The 17538-nt window shown below is 48.1% G+C and overlaps 1 protein-coding gene across 1 annotated transcript in view; it reads left to right on the forward strand.

Moving 5' to 3' along the window:
* Positions 1-14398: 14398 nt before the first annotated feature.
* NOS1 (nitric oxide synthase 1) overlaps positions 14399-17538 on the forward strand; it is a gene marked incomplete at its 3' end in the record, with an annotated part of 178885 nt that continues 175745 nt past the window's right edge. Inside the window, exon 1 of the mRNA XM_081892213.1 lies at positions 14399-14726. The remainder of the gene's footprint in view (positions 14727-17538) is intronic.

Below are 17538 nucleotides of genomic sequence, written 5' to 3' on the forward strand. Positions count from 1 at the left end.
ATGTCCGGACATAGCCGGGAATCTGCTGTCAAAGATCAACAACTTTGGTGTCCGGATTTTCACTTTTTGAAATATAGCAATGCTTGTGTTATGTGCCACCCTAATCTCTGAGCGGTGAGAAGCTCCATGGATTCCTGCACTTACCCAGGGTTCTGTTTCCTTGGAATGAGGGTTAGTGGAGACTGTGATGTCTTTTAGGATATATGGTTTTATTTGCACATATATATCCAGGCTGAGCATACAATGGAGGGAGGGGCTCACAGAATTAACACTCCCATAGATCTTGCTTCCCCTCTAGGTTTGCAGGAGATCCCTGGAGTTCAGCACAGAGCAAACAGGTCTCTTTCTCTCCAGCTTCCAGGTGACACCAACTCTGGCCCTTGTTCTTTTACCTACCAGCCACGGCTCAGCATCATCTGAGGTTAAACTTTGGACCTCTTGGAAGCTTGAAGGTTCCCAAACCTTCTCTGAGTTACTAACAACAGCTGTATCTGCTATCACTGTTTTAGCAAACTCTTCAGCATACCTTTTGGGTGGTTTACCCTTTGTGGCCCTTTCAGATCTGCACACTATACAAAAATCTTCCATGATAGGCTTCCCCTCTTTAGGCGAACGCTGGGCAGGCCACAGGCCATCCTCTTATATACCTGCTGGGAGTGATAAGGCATCTGACCCTCACCTGAATCTCATAGCTCTCCTGTAGCTACCTCTGATTACTTATCATTTAACTTTTGCGGGAAATAATTAGCATCACATGTCATGTGGATGGAAGTTTCCAAATCAATTAACCAACTAGACAGATTACTGTTAATAGAACCAGTTTTCCTATAACTTGATATTGCTGGATAGTTTTGATGAACTGCAAAAGCATTTTAGTTTGCTTTCTGTTGCCACCCTGGAACTTTTCTTTATTAGTGCCACTTTGTTTTGTACAATTCCTTGCAAACGAATGAAAACAACTTTTCTGCTTGTATATGTTGATAATATAATTTTGGTTACTGGGGACAAACAAGATTGTACAAAAACAAGATTGGGTGCAGACCTGGCCAGGACATAGCCGTCCTGACTGTGACAAAGGTGACCTGTGTGCTTGCTTGCTTGCTTAATTAACAGCTGTTGGGAACTTCAAGGTCCCTGCTCTCCCTTCTTATGGTCTTTGTACTGGACCTGGGGACTCCAATAGAGAGCATTCCATGTCAAGAAGGAGGGCAAGTGGGCACGCTATCAAATGACAGGGCAGGAGTTACACGGAGCAGGGCCTTTTCACTGGTGGTGCCCATTGTATGCCTCACTCTTTCCTGTATTTTGGAGCTTTAGACCTGTATTTTGGAGCTTTAGAATTTAGGAAGACTTTGGAAGAACTGGTTGACAGGTCTTATCAGCTGCTGACGTATGAGCAGATTTTATTTGCTGCTATTCTGGGCTTCTGGTGCACCAGGGTTTACACCAGTGTAATAGAGTTGGCCAGGATGCCAGAAGGGATACAATTTAGAAGTTTTCTCCATTATCTGCACAGCAGGGGGTGTTCAGTCAACAGTGCAAAGGCTGAGCGGAAGCATTTCATGCTGGTACCTGCTTTCAGAAATAGGGGTTGCTCTTTGATAGTACCCAATTGGTTAGCGGTCAGATTCTAGAGCTTCCTATTGGTGGCTCTTAGGTAATTCACAAAATACAAAGTCCATTCATAAAACACAGTGTTCATTCATAAAGCAGTAACATAAATCTCCATTGCTACATATTGAGTATATATTTCACCGGTTGAATGTAAAAGTTTATGGGCATGCTGTAGTGTAGTGCTTATAAGACTGTGAATAAAAGGTGGCTGGGCTCATTGCCTCAGGGTTTTGGGGGGAAGAGGTGACAAAACTGATTTCCAATGTGCTCCCTTTATTTCCATAACAAGTCCTTGAGTCTGTACTCTGAAGGGTGACACCAGGGACCTAGAAGGTGCAGGGCTTGTCAATCCAACCTCTGCACAGTCTCATCAGGACTGACCTTAAGGCAATTGGAGCAATTGGGCCAAATTAGGCCCTGCGGGCCGCTCCTAAAAAGGCCCCTGCACCAGGGCAATCTAGATGGATTTTAATATAGCTATATAAGATTTTGCAGACTTTGGCTGTGAACTGAGGCCCTACCCCCAAATAAATAAATAAATAAATAAATAATCAAGTTGCGCCCCACTGCTTCAAATTGGGCCCCACTGGCTAGCCCTGAGTCTAATAGTTGCTGGGGCTGAGTTGCCCTGCCCTTGCATGAAGTCTTGGGTTTACAATTTTGGGAGAGGGAAGACTGCAGCACTGGGGAGAGGGCAGCCTGGCAAGGCCCCGTAGACTTAGAGGCCCGAGTTGCCCTGCTCTCGCATGAAGTCTTGGGTTTGCAATTTTGGGAGAGGGGAAACTGCCCGCTGGGGAGCGGGAGGGCTGGCGAGGCCCCCTAGATTTAGGGGCCCTAAGCTTCAGCCTACTTAGCCTATACATAAATCCGGCACTGCCTGCATCTTTGCTAACCCAAAGACTGCAATTAAATGTGATTTATTGTAGCCTAAGTATTTTCAGAGGGAATATTTGTTTAAAGGTGGACGAGGGCAGATGTAAATCTAATTAAGTTTTAACGTGCTTGGAGCAATCACCGTTCTGCTTAACTCTGCTGGGAGAGAGTAAGGATTTCTCTCCTAAACCTCTCTCTCTCCAACAGTGAGTTCCATAATGTAACTATGCACCGTGTGAAGAAGACCTTTCACTTATCTTTTAACCCTCAAGCAGGATCAGAAAACAAGGGAACTCTCCTCCTCACCTGTGGCTTCCAGCAACAGGTATTCCAAAACTGTGGCTGGTAGCCAACAATAGCCTCCTCCTCCACAAATTTTGGGATTATAGCTCACCTGGTGGGGGTGGGCACTTGCCCCCTTCCCGCCACGGATGCATGTCTTTGTGTGTCTTTGTGTACGTATAACCAGCCAAGCTCCAAAATGTCGTATTTAGAAAGCAGCTTATCCTAAAAAGTCCCATAGTGCCCTTCTAATCTCAAACACCTGGGATCTCCAGTCCACTCGTGATCCTTCCCAGCCCATTGTCTTCAGGGCGGAAAGGAAACTGATTGACAGGTTGCGCTCCCAGGCTCTGCCGTGCTCCTCAGCAACGCAGCAGCAGGGAGCGCAAGAGTGCTGGTTTTAATTGCTCACTTTCCCTCTTCAATTGCTGTGTGTCCAAGGCCATCCCACTGTCTGGGCAGGAGGCCTCCCTTGGGCCATGCTTGCTGACCACAGCAGCACTAATTGGATCTATAGCAGTAGGGGCTGAGAGGTGGCAGGGGCCGTGTCTGGGGTCTCCTCCAGAAGCCTTATGCAAAGCCTCCTCTCAGCTTCCTCCTGCTGCTCAGGAGATTCTCTTTCTGCTCCGGCTATTTTTGTGTTGCCCTTGGAGGCTCCAGCAATTGCCGGTGCTTTTTTAAAAAACCTTCGAACAGAGGGGCGGGGGTGAGTGAGTAGTTGGTTGGGCAAAGGATGGACAGATTTCAGTTCTCCAAGTTTTTTCATTTCCCCCATCTTCTTTAGTTCTCACCACTTTCTCAGCAATTTGCAAAAAATGCCCCCATCCTTAAGAAAATTCGTTGGTATTTTAGTGGACCCTTCTCTTAATAAACATATTGCTTTTTCATGCACTTTTGATGGATATGCACATTTTTGCAAGCATTTCCCCACTCGTTTAGTGCACTTTGTATGGTATTTTCATGAATATATGCATTTTTATGCACGCTTAACTCTGGCGCATGCATTTGTGCATGCATTGCTTGGTTGGAAAATTCAGAAGAGTGCAAATTTCAGATGATGGCACAAACGGAACCACGCACACCCCAGCGGACCCCCTTCTCTGCTTAAGAACGTAAGGTGAGCCCTGCAGGATCAGGCCCCAAACTGATTGGGCCCAGCATCCTCTTCTTACAGTGGCCAACCAAACATCTAAGGGTGCAAGTAGGATGCAAAAGCAACATGACTTTCCCACTTGAAATTCTCAGCAACTTCCTTATTTGAAAATCCCTCCAATGGTTGTTGATGGATTTCACAGATGACATCCTGGAACGATGAGGGTGGTTGAAATCCATCCCTGCTCAGAATGCAACAGCTCTCAGGTTGCTTTGGCACGATGGATGCTCTGTTTCTGAAATAACAACGGAGGAGTGAGTCAACTACTAATTCTAACTCTGACTTGGAAGCTCCCCATCTGGACAGGTTGCCCTGATATACTCTGCATTTGCATTATATAAGAATAAGAGGCCTATAATGAGCTTCTTCAGATGCCACCCCTTCTGCTCCTGGCCTTCACACTCCTTTTGAAGAGGGTCAAGGATGATGTGGGTCTCACTGTGATTGAGCACTGAGCTATCATGGTGAAATGAGTCCACGGAGGAGCTAAGAGCCATGATGGGTACGCTCTGCCTCCACAGTTGGACGTAGCAACGCTACTGAATGCCAATTGCTGGAAACCACAGGAGGGGAGAGGGCTCTTCTACTCGAATGCTGCTTGTGGGTTTCCTGCAGGCATTTGTTTGGCCACTATGAGAACAGGATGCTGGACTAGATGGGTCATTGCCCTGATCCAGAAAATGGTGATGGTGATGGTAATAATAATAATAATAATAATAATAATAATAATAATAATAATAATATATTTATACCCTATCCATCTGGCTGGGTTTCCCCAGCCACTCAGGGAGGCTTAAAACAAAATATTAAAAATACATTAAAACTCCAGTGATTAAAAACTTCCCTAAACAGAGCTGCCTTCAGATGTTTTCTAAATGTCAGGTAGTTGTTTATTTCCTTGACATCTGGAGGACATTCAATAGGGTGGGTGCCACTACTGAGAAGGCCCTCTGTCTGGTTCCCTGCAACCTCACTTCTCGCAGTGAGGGAACCGCCAGAAGGCCCTCTGAGCTGGACTTCAATGTCCCGCCAGAACGATGGGGATATAAATTAATAATAATAATAATAATAATAATAATAATAATAATAATAATAATAGACATGAATATTGCTGGCCAGGGATCCAGAAGGACCACCCGCAGAACTCACTGAGGTGATCCTCTTCTGGCTAATCCAGGTTTGATGTTGCTTCACTGAGAAACAGAAATTCAGGAGATCTGTGAACATAAGCCAGTGCCCATGAATTTGTGGGTCAGGGAGAACTGGGGCATTAGGCACACTGGATCAAAATGTGGCAGCCGAGGGCTTCAAATCGAATCAAAGAAGAGATTAATTTGGTACAAACAAACATAGGGCTGCGTCTACTGCTAGTCCTACTCAGAGTAGACCCCTTGACATGGATGCACTTGATTAACTGAGGATTATTCATTTTATTGGGTCTACTCTGTGTAGGACTAGCATGGGGGGACGACCTTTTTGTTATTTACTAATAAAGATATTATTGTATGAAAGAGTTAAAACGTTCATAAATACAAATTTTTAAAAATCTGTTCTGATGGCAGACCATATTAGACCATGATGAACATGTTGGATCAAATCAGCTGATTATATAAACAAACCACCAGTCCCCCCTTTTTTTTGGAGAGGAGGTGCTTTATATTGTTTCATGCGTCATCATTTTTTTAAAAGTAATATGGCCAGGCCTCTTGAAAGTTGGAAGCAGGGCTTTGAGGGGGGCTGCTTATGTGCCTTAATTTGGGCGTTGGATCTCACATGTTAGGGGTGGGCCAGCTCCCTCCTTCTCTCCCCCCCCCTCCCGAATTCGCCAGTCTGGTCCGAAGGCCAGACTTGGCTTTGCGTCACTGACCAGTCACCCTCCTGAAATACTGCACAGGTCAGTGGAACCCGAGAAGCTTATTCAGCTGATGCAGGTCAAGGTCCTCTGACAAGGATAAGGCAGCTGGCTCAGCAGAGCCAGTCACAAGGTAAACCCCCACCCGCTCCAAACACAGACATAACACTGAGTGCTGGCCAACAGTGTCATGGGAGGGGATTCCAACTGAGCCACAGCTCTTGAGACCGGCCAATCGAAAGAGAAACAAGAAGCTACGAGAACCCGAGAAAGTGGCAAGGAGGAACGAGGATCACAGAGGGAGGCCACAGTGTTTCAGAGATCGGGGGGGGGGGGAGAAAATTGATTCCACTAACATTTAAAGAGAGACAGTGTGGTGCAGTGGTTAGAGTGCCGGACCAGGAAGTAAAAAGAGGAGAGATGGGGACTTAGGCAGCTGTGGGGCAAGACCTATGAGGAAATTGTTGCTGGGTTCACTAGGCCTGTGTTGTTTTGGTTGCTTTGAATAAAAAGGTACTGTATTTTTCTGTGTATAACATGCCCCCCCCCCCGCCGTGTATAAGATGCCCCCTATTTTTGGAGATTCTCAATTAATAAAATAGGGGGAGATTGCCCACAGTTTTTGAGCTTTTTTTGGGGGGGTGTACCTAAAATTGCTCACCCGCCTGACCAACGCTGACAATAGCTGGCACCGCCAAAGACAACAATAGACTGCCTGATAGGCGCCATCAAACGCCAGTCGCTCACCCAATTGCCACAGCGCCAGCCAATATATTGACAGCAGCCCTTGCCACAGTCACCAATCGCCCACCCTATCGCTGCTGACAATCTCCTGCTCGTGGCAGCAACCAGTTGCCAGTCCACCCTCCATGTATAAGACGACCCCAACTTTTTAACATAATTTTTAAATTAAAAAACCCCTAGTCTTATACACAGAAAAAATACAGCCAGATACATGAAGTGTTTTCATGAGTTGCAGCTTATTGGACTGAGGGATTGTCAAAAGTGACCTTAGAAGGAACTGAAACGCAGGAAAGTACTACCAACCAATTATTACTTAAATGATAATTCACGAAACAGTTCTTGATGACTTGGACATTCTGACACTGGTAGACCAACTGATACATATAACATGTCTCAGATCCTTTGTCCTGTTTCAATCCACAGTTGATGGCACTGAACCTCTTGAGGTGGTGCAGCCTCCCTTTGCTTCTAGGATGACCTCTTTAAACCCACTTACAGGGTGCCCTGGAAGTTCAAATGTTCCCCCCCACCCCAGTGAGCTTTTGAATATTGCCTTTCCTGTCATCAGATTTGTGTCCATTGATTCTTCTGCACAGAGACTGACCCTGCCTGCCCTACGTCGAATGCAGAAGGGCATTGCTGGCAGATGGTGGCAGAGATCACACTGGAATATGAGCTGGTGAATGAGGTCCCTGATGTTGTGTGTGTGACGTTATGAGGTCCTGAAATACGGTTGCTAGAGTAAGACGCAAGGACAGAGTCAGCATCTGGGTCCCCGTCAGACCACATTGTGTATCAACTGCCTGCTTACGTCCGAGCTTCTTGCGCATTGTTGCTTCAATTTACTTTTAAAAGCCTGGTAATTTTATGCAGAAATAAAATTCAAAACTAACATAAACAACAAAGGCCACAGTGGTCAGCCTTGTCTTGTCCCTTTTGATATTTTACACATCTCAGTAGTAATGTTGCTCACAACCACCCTTGCATTTTGATCTAGGTATATTAAGCACCAGACTCTTAATCTCAGAGTCACTGGTTTGAGCCCCTCATTGGGCAAAAGATTTCTGGATTTCAGGGAGTTAGACTAGATGAACCTCATGGTTCCTTCTTCTTCTTCTTTTTTATTAAAGATTTTCTTGTTTTACAGAAGTATGTGTAATGTCTCTCATACTTTTTTCCCATGTAACATTTTTACAAATCAGTTTCATTTGTTGAGACATTGGGGGGGAGGGGGGGAAGATGGGGGGGAGGGGTGGGGTCAGGTAGCGATGTTTCTATTTTGCTTAATGTATGTAGGGTTTGGTGTCAGTGTTGCTCATGCAGGTTCTCTGGTGTTCATTTGTGTTTGGTGGTGAGAGAGGTTGGGGTTGGCCTAGGCTGTGGTTGTTTGCTTGTGATTGGCTGTGCTGATCTTTGTTTCCGTGTGTGAGCGGTGTGTGTGTGTGTGTTTTGGATCAGGTTAACCATATTGATTTGTATGCTGTTGGTGGGTTATTGTCATTGTCTTGTTGGGCTGTGTATGTGATAAAGGGGAGCCATACCGGGGTAAAGGCGTCTTCTTCTGTTTGTCCCCGTCCTTCTAATTCTATAATTCTGTGATTGTGATTTTCAGAAAATGCCACCCATTAGGTAGAGGAATCTCTCCCAACCCCTTTCTTGTAGGGGAGCACTCCATCATGTCAGCACTGACCGACAAGTCTGACACTGCACAGTCTCCAAATTTAACTACCGTATTTTTCCATGTATAACACGCCCCCATGTTTTGAGGGACTCAAACTTAAGAAAATTGAGGGAGATTGCCCAGAGTTGTGGAGCTTTTTAAAGGGGGGATTGCCAAAAATTGTTCACCCATCTGACCATAAAGGCCAACTATCAGGTAATCCCTTGCAGGCGGAAGCTGCCAATCGCCTACCCAATTGCCGCAGCGACAGCAAATCAACAACACCCATTGTTGCAGCCACCAATAATACGCACACGGCTAGCAGAAGCAACCAATCCCACATCACCGATATGCACTGAGCATGTATAAGACTACCTCCCTATTTTAAAACTTATTTTTGAAAGAAAAAAACCCATCTAATACATGGAAAAGTACGGCACCTCATTGGGCAAAAAGCACAAAAGGGTAGATTTCCCCCCTTTCGTTTCCAAACAGCAAAACTCGGATCCACCTTAACTGTCCTGCCTCTGCCGGATAATATATCGAGTGATTCCTACCTCCTCCCCTTGTTATCTTCAACACAACTGGTAACAAGCATTCTAAAGTGATCGCTCAAGAGGAGGAATTCAGGATATTTACTTAAGACGAGGCTTCTGTAAAGATTTAGCTGCGGGCATCTTCATCTAATGATGGAGGGAGGCAAAGGGAACTGACATTAAGCAGGGACCAGTGTAGACCATGAACATATCACACAAGTAGAGGAATGAAGGGTATTTTCCCTGCGTTCAGGATCTTAGCTTTTTGGCTAGTTTGGTTTTATGTGTGTGTGTGGAGGGATGTTTCTAGCCCTCATGCCTGGGAAGAGGATAAATATCAGCTTTTAAAGAAACAAAAAAGAAACCAGTCCTGAAGGGCTGCTGCTGGATTCTCCTATACCGTATACAGGGAACTCTCAATTTGAGACATGTGTGACTGCACATGCGCATGCCATGTTCAGCATCGGAAGAGGGCGGAATGGGGTGCAACAGGCTTACATGCACTCCACCAACACATGTGATGACCCAGAACGTAACCCCTAAGTGAATCTAAGAATCCATTGTGGGTATTTTTTGCAGTAAGGGGACTGGAGCTTATTGTGGTTGCTGACTTATATCTGTTGCTTTTCTCAGAGTGGCCCAGAGTGGCTGAGGACATACTGAGGTTGATATCCCGGATCATTATGCAGAGCGATCCTGCTTAATGCTGGGTTCTAAAAGCGCTGTTTAAGCATCTGCCCCCTTCTCCTTCAAATGAAGAAGGCAGCGAGTGGCTGCTTCAAACAGCCCTTTTGAGAAGCACTTTAAGGCAGTCTCTGTGCTCCCGTTTCAGCTGAAATGCAAGTCTGGGGACTGCCTTACAGTGCTTCTCAAAAGGGCTGTTTGAAGCAGTTTATGGGCTTATCCTGCGAGCGGCAAGGAGTGCGGTGGGGGAGACTCTAGATTGGTCCGGATTGGGCCCCCTGGCACCACATGATGACTGCAGGACCAGTCTGGATTCCAAAAGGTCCTGGGCCAGCTCAGTCCCCAGTCCTTCTCCGCCCCCTGAAAGCTTCATTCCAGGGTTTTCTGCCAGCGGTTCTGCAACAGGGTGCCCTGCACTAGGGGAGTGAGGCTGGCATCACGCCGAAATCTACAGGCAGGTGGGAGGCCACAGATGGGACATGTCTGTCTATCCACACCTCTCCTAACTCAACACAAAGTCACTTAAGACTGCTCTGAAAGTCACATTGAGCAATTAATTCACTGCCCCATCCCTTTGGCTTACTCAGACTTCTTTTGCTGACCTATTTTACTCTCCCTCCTTCCCGGCAACAAATAGTTTCAGCAACTCAATTTCTCAAGTTGTCCTGTATTTGATTTAGTCGGTGGCAAATTTGCTCAAGTGTTCCGGCAATTAGTAATGTTTGCTTTGCAAACAGAGAATTCCACCCCCCCCCCCCGGATTTCCCCAGAACTGCCCAACTCAGGGGGAAGATTTGCAATCTTCAGGCTGCCTTCTATGTTCAGACACAGGCAGGTCTGGAACATCAGCACACAAAACATCAAAGCAGTTGCCCCGGGGGATGCTTAATTTTTTTGCAAGGGTGAGTCTACCCCAGGGAACCACAGGTGAAGTTGGGGGGGTGGGGGGAGCCTTGTCAATCTTCTCCATTTAGAAATGGGTGCAGGATTACAGTCACCAGGACATCTTACACATTTACATTTTTCACATTTTTAAAATGAAACACACTGTCAGCAGTTAACTAAAATCAATAAGAATGCCCTAAAAATATAACCCAAAATTGGTCAAAAGGATAAATAAAAAAGAAGCAAAAACAACTGACTACTTTTACTGAAAATGAAATAACTGCTTCACCTAATCCAGCAGCCTTAGGCTCCCGTAAATTTATTTGTTTAGGGCATTTGTACCCCTCTCCAGAGTGGCTTGCACACAACCAATTAAAAGGAAACAGTCCCTGCTTGCAGGTTGACAATATAAAAAACAACAGCACCCCCCAAACGAAAACCACGACACACAAGGAAAAAGGGACAGGGAGGGAAGAGGAAGTAATTAAACTCAGGTACCAATTTGAAAGCAGTTGATCGCATAATGACCATCTGGCACAGTTCAGTTAAACAGGACCGCAGGGAGTCATGTTTACGAACATGTGCAAGCAGATCTGATGTAACTATAGGCATGGGCTTTTGCTACCACACCTTGCTTGTAGGCAAGTGGGCATCTGGTTGGCGGCTGTAAAGAGTAGGCCTTTTTTGGCCTGATTCAACAGAGCTCTTTAATGCTCACATCCAGTGCAAAGTGCTTAAATAATATCGATGTCGTTATTGATTTCCAGCATCAGGAGGCTGCCAAGGCAGTCAGAGGAGGCCTAGTTACAGATCTGGCCCCTGGAATTGATGGCCCTGTAGCAAAGCGATGCATTTCTCGCCGCATGTGTATCCACAGAGACACAAACACACACAAATGCTCCCAGGTCACCGTCATGCCTTCAAGATGCATCAGTTTCTCCTGTGCGCTAATCGCCATCGTTTAGTGGGAGCGAACAATGAACCACCGCTTGAACCCCTTTGGAACTGCATCCCAGGGAATAGACGGGGTGACTTTGCCTCTGCGCTCCTTGGCACGGCAGGAGGCTTTTGTCCCCACCGCGAGGCTTTATTTCTTTGCTATAATCTCCCGAAGAAAAGCTTTTTTGCCATGTTGGGCGATATTATTCCAGAGTCAGCCTACTTTCACGAGTGAGATCAATGGTGCCATCAGCTGCATGTGGGGCTTGTGAGGCTAGGGGAGAAGGACTTCGCCTACCACTGCTCCCCACATTTTGGTCACAGCGTCATGTACCCCGAGATGCATAGGGGGAGACTGACCCATCTCTGGAGGCCCTGAGCACTCCAAGCTGCTAGGATTTATATTTGACCTTAAAAGCTCACATCTGGCTTCCAGAGGATCAGAGAAAACATGGGCTGGTCAAACATAGGGAAGCTGCTTTTTACTGAATTGGTCCATCTAGCTCTGTGTTGTCATGGAATCCCCAGGGACCCCACAGGTCATCTAGTCCAACCCCCTGCAATGCAGGAATCTCAGCTAAAGCATCCATGACAGATGGCCATCCAACCTCTGCTTCAAAACCTCCAGGGAAGGAGGGTCCACAACCTCCCGAGGGAGACCGTTCTATTGTTGAACAGCTCCTACTGTCAGAAAGTTTTCCCAGGTGTTTAGTCGGAATCTCCTTTCTTGCAACTTGAAGCCATTGGTTCGAGTCCTACCTTCCAGAGCAGGAGAAAACAAGCTGACACTGAACAGTGGCAACTCTCCAGCATTTCTGGCAGGGGTCTTCCTCAGCCCTACCTAGAAATTCCAGGGATTGAACATGGGAACCTCTGCATGCAAAGCTTGTTCTCTCTCCTACTGAGTTAATACACTTCCCCTAATAAGTTTCTAGTCCTCATGGTTCTGAATTAAAAGCAGATTTAAATAGGAACATGGGCAGCTACCTTATACCAAGTCAGACTCTTGCTCCATATATCTCAGGATTGTCTACATTGGCATTGCCTGTCCTGGAGAAGCTGAGGACTGAACATGAGACCTTCTGCATGCAAGGCAGGTGTCCTAACAACTGAGCTTCGCTGATTCCCATGACACACAGGGATATAGGAGGTTGCCTTATCATCAGACGCCGTCTAGATCAGTGTTGTCTACACTGCCTGGCAGCAGCTCTCCAAACTTTCAAGCAAGAGTCTCTCTCCTTCGTTCCTACCTGGAGATGGTGAGGATTGAACCTGAAACCTTCTGCATGCAAGGCAGATGTTCTACCACTGAGCTGTGGCCCTGACCTGTGCATAGCATGGTGTTGAATTCTCTGTGATCCTACGATGCTTATATATCTCTTATAAACTGAAATGAATCCTCCTGGTGTCCTCTGCTGATGCTTTAACCACTGTGCTGAGGCCCTTCTGTCCAATACAGGACTCGGACCTGCAACCTTGGCATGATTGGCACCATGCTCTAACCCAGTGTTTCCCAACCTTGTGCCTCCAGCTGTTTTTGAACTACAACTCCCATCATCCCTGACTAGCAAGACCAGTGGCAAGGGATGATGGGAATTGTAGTCCAAAAACAGCTGGCGGCACAAGGTTGGGAAACACTGCTCTAACCAACTGAGCTATCCAGGCTGCCTTCAAGCATGGAGTCCTGCGCTGCAAGCCTGTGCATGTCTGCCCAGAAGGTAGCTGCACACTTGAGTTTAGCTGAGCTGGCTCGCAGGTGTGCATAGGATGGCAGCCCAACCTTCTAAAACAGGCATAGACAAACTCGGCCCTCCAGATGTTTTGGGACTACAACTCCCATCATCCCTAGCTAACAGCACCAGTGGTCAGGAATGATGGGAGTTGTAGTCCCAAAACAAATGGAGTGTCGAGTTTGCCTATGCCTGTCCTAAAAATTGGCTAAAAAGCAGAGGAGGGGGGATTGCAGTAGTAGTAGTAGTAGAAGAAGAAGAAGAAGTAGAAGAGTTTGGATTTGATATCCCACTTTATCACTACCTGAAGGAGTCTCAAAGCAGCTAACATTCTCCTTTCCCTTCCTCCCCCACAACAAACACTCTGTGGGGTGAGTGGGGCTGAGAGACTTCAGAGAGGCGTGACTAGCCCAAGGTCACTCAGCAGGTGCATGTGGAGGAGCGGGGAATTGAACCCGGTTCCCCAGATTACGAGTCCACCATTCTTAACCACTACACCACACTGGCTGACACCTATTGCAGAGGTGAATTTAGGGCAGCATGGCTGGTTCCACCACACAGGCCACCAAGAGTTGGAAGGGGCCCAGAGAATAATCTAGCCAACCCCCTCGAAATGCAGGAATAAGCAGCTGTCCCATACGAGGATCAAACCTGCAACCTTGGTGTTATCAGCACCACACTCTAACCAACAGAGCTATTCAGAATCCTGCTTGGGGAAAGAGGCATGCCGAGGCTCCCTTGCCTTGCACCCTTGGGCAAGGAGCTGTTGGCCACCCAGAGAAGCAGCTTGTAGCCACTCTGAACCAGAGGGATGTGATTTGTGTGCCCTTGGCAGTGGCAAACTAGCCAACTCCTAGGTACAGCCCTCCTTGGGGGCTTACCACAGACATCTGGACTACATGAACTTTGGGCCTGATCCAAAGTTCTTCTTTTTCTTATCTATCCCTTTTAAAACCTTGAACAGCAGACGAAGCAACTTGGGGGGCGGGGGCTGGTCCGGATCAAGCCTCTGGTGCTGAGGCTGTGCAAGGAGGGGTTAACACCTACATCTATGATGACCCTCACCCCACCAATTTGACACTGAAGAGAAGATCCAATTAGAGTTCAGCAGGTGAAAGTCAAAAGGTTGGGGTTACATTGCAGGCCTGTCCTACTCAAGAGTAGACCCACTGAAATGAATGGATCTGCTAGCCGCAGCCATTCACTCTAAAGACTCTGCGCTGAGTAAGATTAATACTGAAGTATCCCGCGGAGCTGCCTGTAGGGAATGACACGCACGCGCGCCCTACTCTGAGTGGGACTAACATTTGATGCACATCCCACGGAGTCGGGCCACCTGTTGGATTCCGGGCTGAGAGACGGAGCAGGCGGCCTGGGCAGAGTCCGACCCTTAACTACCGCCACTACCCCCCTTCCTTAAAAAGGTTCGCTAGGCTCGCCGCCGGTTCTCGCGCGCCGGGCCTCTCCGCGCAGCCGTCGGACTCCAGCGCCCTCCAACGAGCGCCCCGGGCGGAAAGGTCACGCCGCCTCCCCTGGGAAGCGCGAGAAGAAGCCGCCCGCCGAGGCCGAGGCCGCGAGAGGGCAAAGGAAGGGGGAGGCGTCGGCAGCCAACGGAGAGAAGCGGCGGCAAAGGCGCTCTGCCGTGCGCAAAGGCTCGCCGTCGGGGGGAGCGAGAGAGCGCGCAGCCTTCGGGGCTTGCGCGCTTCCCGCCGCCCTTGCGGGCGACCTGCCGTCGGAGCGAGAGGAGAGAGGCAGACAGACGGGAGCCAGGCAGGCGAGTGACTGGGGGCGGAGGGAAGGGGGCTGGCTCGAGGGGAGGCGAGGCGAAGGGGTGGCTCAGGGGTAGGGGAGAGGAAGGGACGGATTCTTGGCCCCGCGACAGCCCCGGCGCCTGCCTCCTCCCCTCCTCCGAGGGGGCGTCCCCTCTCCTCTACCCCTCCAGCTTCCTGCGCGGGGAGGGCGGTCGGGGATCTCCTCTTTTCTCTCGACGGGAAGCTGCGCAGAGGTGTCGCCGCCGGTCGGGCTAGCGGCTTTCCAAATATAGCACGTGCGCCTCGCGCGAAAGGGAAAGTGTTTGCGTGGGGGTGAGGGGTTTGCGATTGCACGCCCCCTTTCGCTCCTAGGTCCGAGGATCTCTACCGTCGACTCGGAATTTGAGGTGGGGGTGGGAGGAGGAGGACGGAGGAAGGGGCAGAGAGCTGTCTGCGTGCGCGCTGGCTTCCCATAGCAACCCAGCTTCGAACGCCCCCCACATCACTCCTCGCTTTTTCCCGGGGGGGGGGGCGAGGATCAAATAGGGCTAAATTGTCTGAGAGAAGGGGGCGGGAAGCTTTTATCCCCCGCTTCTAAATAGCCCAATAAAAGATTATTTTTGTGGGGGTGGGATTTGGGTTCCTGAACCTTCCTGGTTATGGATTTAGTTGGGGGGGGGGGCTTGCGTTAAATCCACGTCTGCAGTGCTATATGGCTGCTTGTTTCTAAGGCTGTGTGCAAACTATGAAGCATAATAGAATCACATTTCTTTTGCCCTCTCAAAGAATTGTGGGTGCTGTGGCTTGCTAAAGGTGGCTGGGAATTGGAACTCCATGAGGGGAAAACAACAGTGCCCAGAATTCTTTGAGGGGCTTCCCATAGCTTTGAATGTGCTCTTAAAAGTATAAGGTAAAGGACCCCTGGATAGTCAAGTCCGGTCAAAGGCGACTATGAGGTTGCAGCGCTCATCTTGCTTTCAGACCGATAAAGCCAACATTTGTCCACAGACAACTTTCCGGGTCATGTGGCCAGCAGGACTAAACCGCTTCTGGTGCAATGGATGGAACCGTGATGGAAACCAGAGCGCACAGAAACGCCTTTTACTTTACCACCACGGTGGTACCTATTTATCTACTTGCACTCGCATGCTTTTGAACTGCTATGTTGGCAGAAGCTGGGAAAGAGCAATGGGAGCTCACCACATCGCAGGGATTCAAACCGCCGACCTTCTGATCGGCAAGCCCTAGGCTCAGTGGTTTAACCCATCTTCAAATATCTGAAGGGCTGTCACATGGAAGATGGAGCAAGCTTGTTTTTCTGATGCTCCAGAAGGGAGAACCCCAACCATTGGATTCAAATGACAGAAAAGGAGATTCCAACTAAATGTTAGGAAGAAGTTTCTGATGGTAAGAGCTGTTCTACAGTGGAGTGAGCCACCATGGAAGGTGGTGGTCTTTTCTTCATCATGGGCGAAATGAAGCTTTATTTTGCCGGGTCAAGGACCCAATTTGGCACCCCTCCTTTACATTTACATACAAACGCACACAGGCTGGGAGCCTCAATGGCACCCCTCTGGAGGCTTCACCCAGGGTGAAAAAACCTCCCACCCCGTAGCTACAGCACTGACTTCACTGGAGTTTTTTTAAAAACACAGGTTGGATGGCCACTTGTCAGGGATTATTTGGTTGTGATTCCTGCATTGTGGGGGTTGGACTAGATGACCCTTGGGACCCCGTCTGATTCTATGAAATGCAGGGAATACATAGAAAAGATAAACAGGGCTGCCTTGGGTTCTTGAGATTCCCCACACTGCTATAAGCCAGATTCCTTTGTTCTGCAAACTGTAGGAAGCCTCTGTGCCCTATCTCTTAGTTTTTCTTCTCTATAGGAAAAGGTGGGGCTCCCGATCTCTCTCTGTGAATGCGGCCTATGCAGGCAGTGAGTGACTTACCCTTTCCTACCTCGTGTACTCAAAATGCTTGAGCCTGCCTAGCAGGGGAGTGTGGTTTCCATTTCTATAGATTCCCCGGGGACTTTAGAGACCTCTTTTTTTTTTTTGCTGGTGGGATTAAAACCCGCCTAGTGGGGGTGTTGTTGTTAAGGAGAGAGAGAGTGACTCTTAGGCAGGGGGAAAGGAACAGCTGTGATTCACATCAGGAGCAACGTGGTTTGCTGAGAAACAATCAAAGTAGCAGCAGCAACGGGAGGTCGTGGGAGGAGAACTGGTTGTAATGTAAAGGACGGGTAGCTCAGGCGGTAGAGCACGAGACTCTTAATCCTGGGGTCCCGGGTTCGAGTTCCACATTTGGTGAAAGATTTCTGCATTGCTAGGGGCTGGACTTGATGCCCCTCGTGGTCCTTTCTAACTCTGTATATCTGCGATTCTGTGAGGCAGAGGCAGGTCTGGGTGATCTTTTGTTTCCAACCTACATTTAACACAGGGATGCCCAACTTGGGGGGCTGTTCATTCTCCCCGCAGGCAAAGAAATGATTGAAGGGATGGAACCACACTCCTACAAGGAAGGGCCAAAGCATTTGGGACTTCTTAGAGAAATGGAGACAAGATAGATTTTTTTTTTTTAAATGATGGAGAAAGTGGAAAGAGAAAAGCTTTTTCCCTCCCTCTCTCCTAACATGAGAACTCGTGGAATGTTGAACGTTGGGAGCAGAGCTTTCCAAACTTTTTATGTTGTTGACACACTTTTTAGATGTGCTAAGTTTCGCGACGCAGTTTTACTAGCAAGCGGGAGGTTAAAGGGGTAAAGGGGACCCCTGACCATTAGGTCCAGTTGTGGATGACTCTGGGGTTGCGACGCTCATCTTGCTTTATTGGC

The sequence above is a fragment of the Podarcis melisellensis genome (assembly GCF_964234715.1).
Source record: "Podarcis melisellensis genome assembly, chromosome: 16".
Classification (NCBI taxonomy): Eukaryota; Metazoa; Chordata; class Lepidosauria; order Squamata; family Lacertidae; genus Podarcis; species Podarcis melisellensis.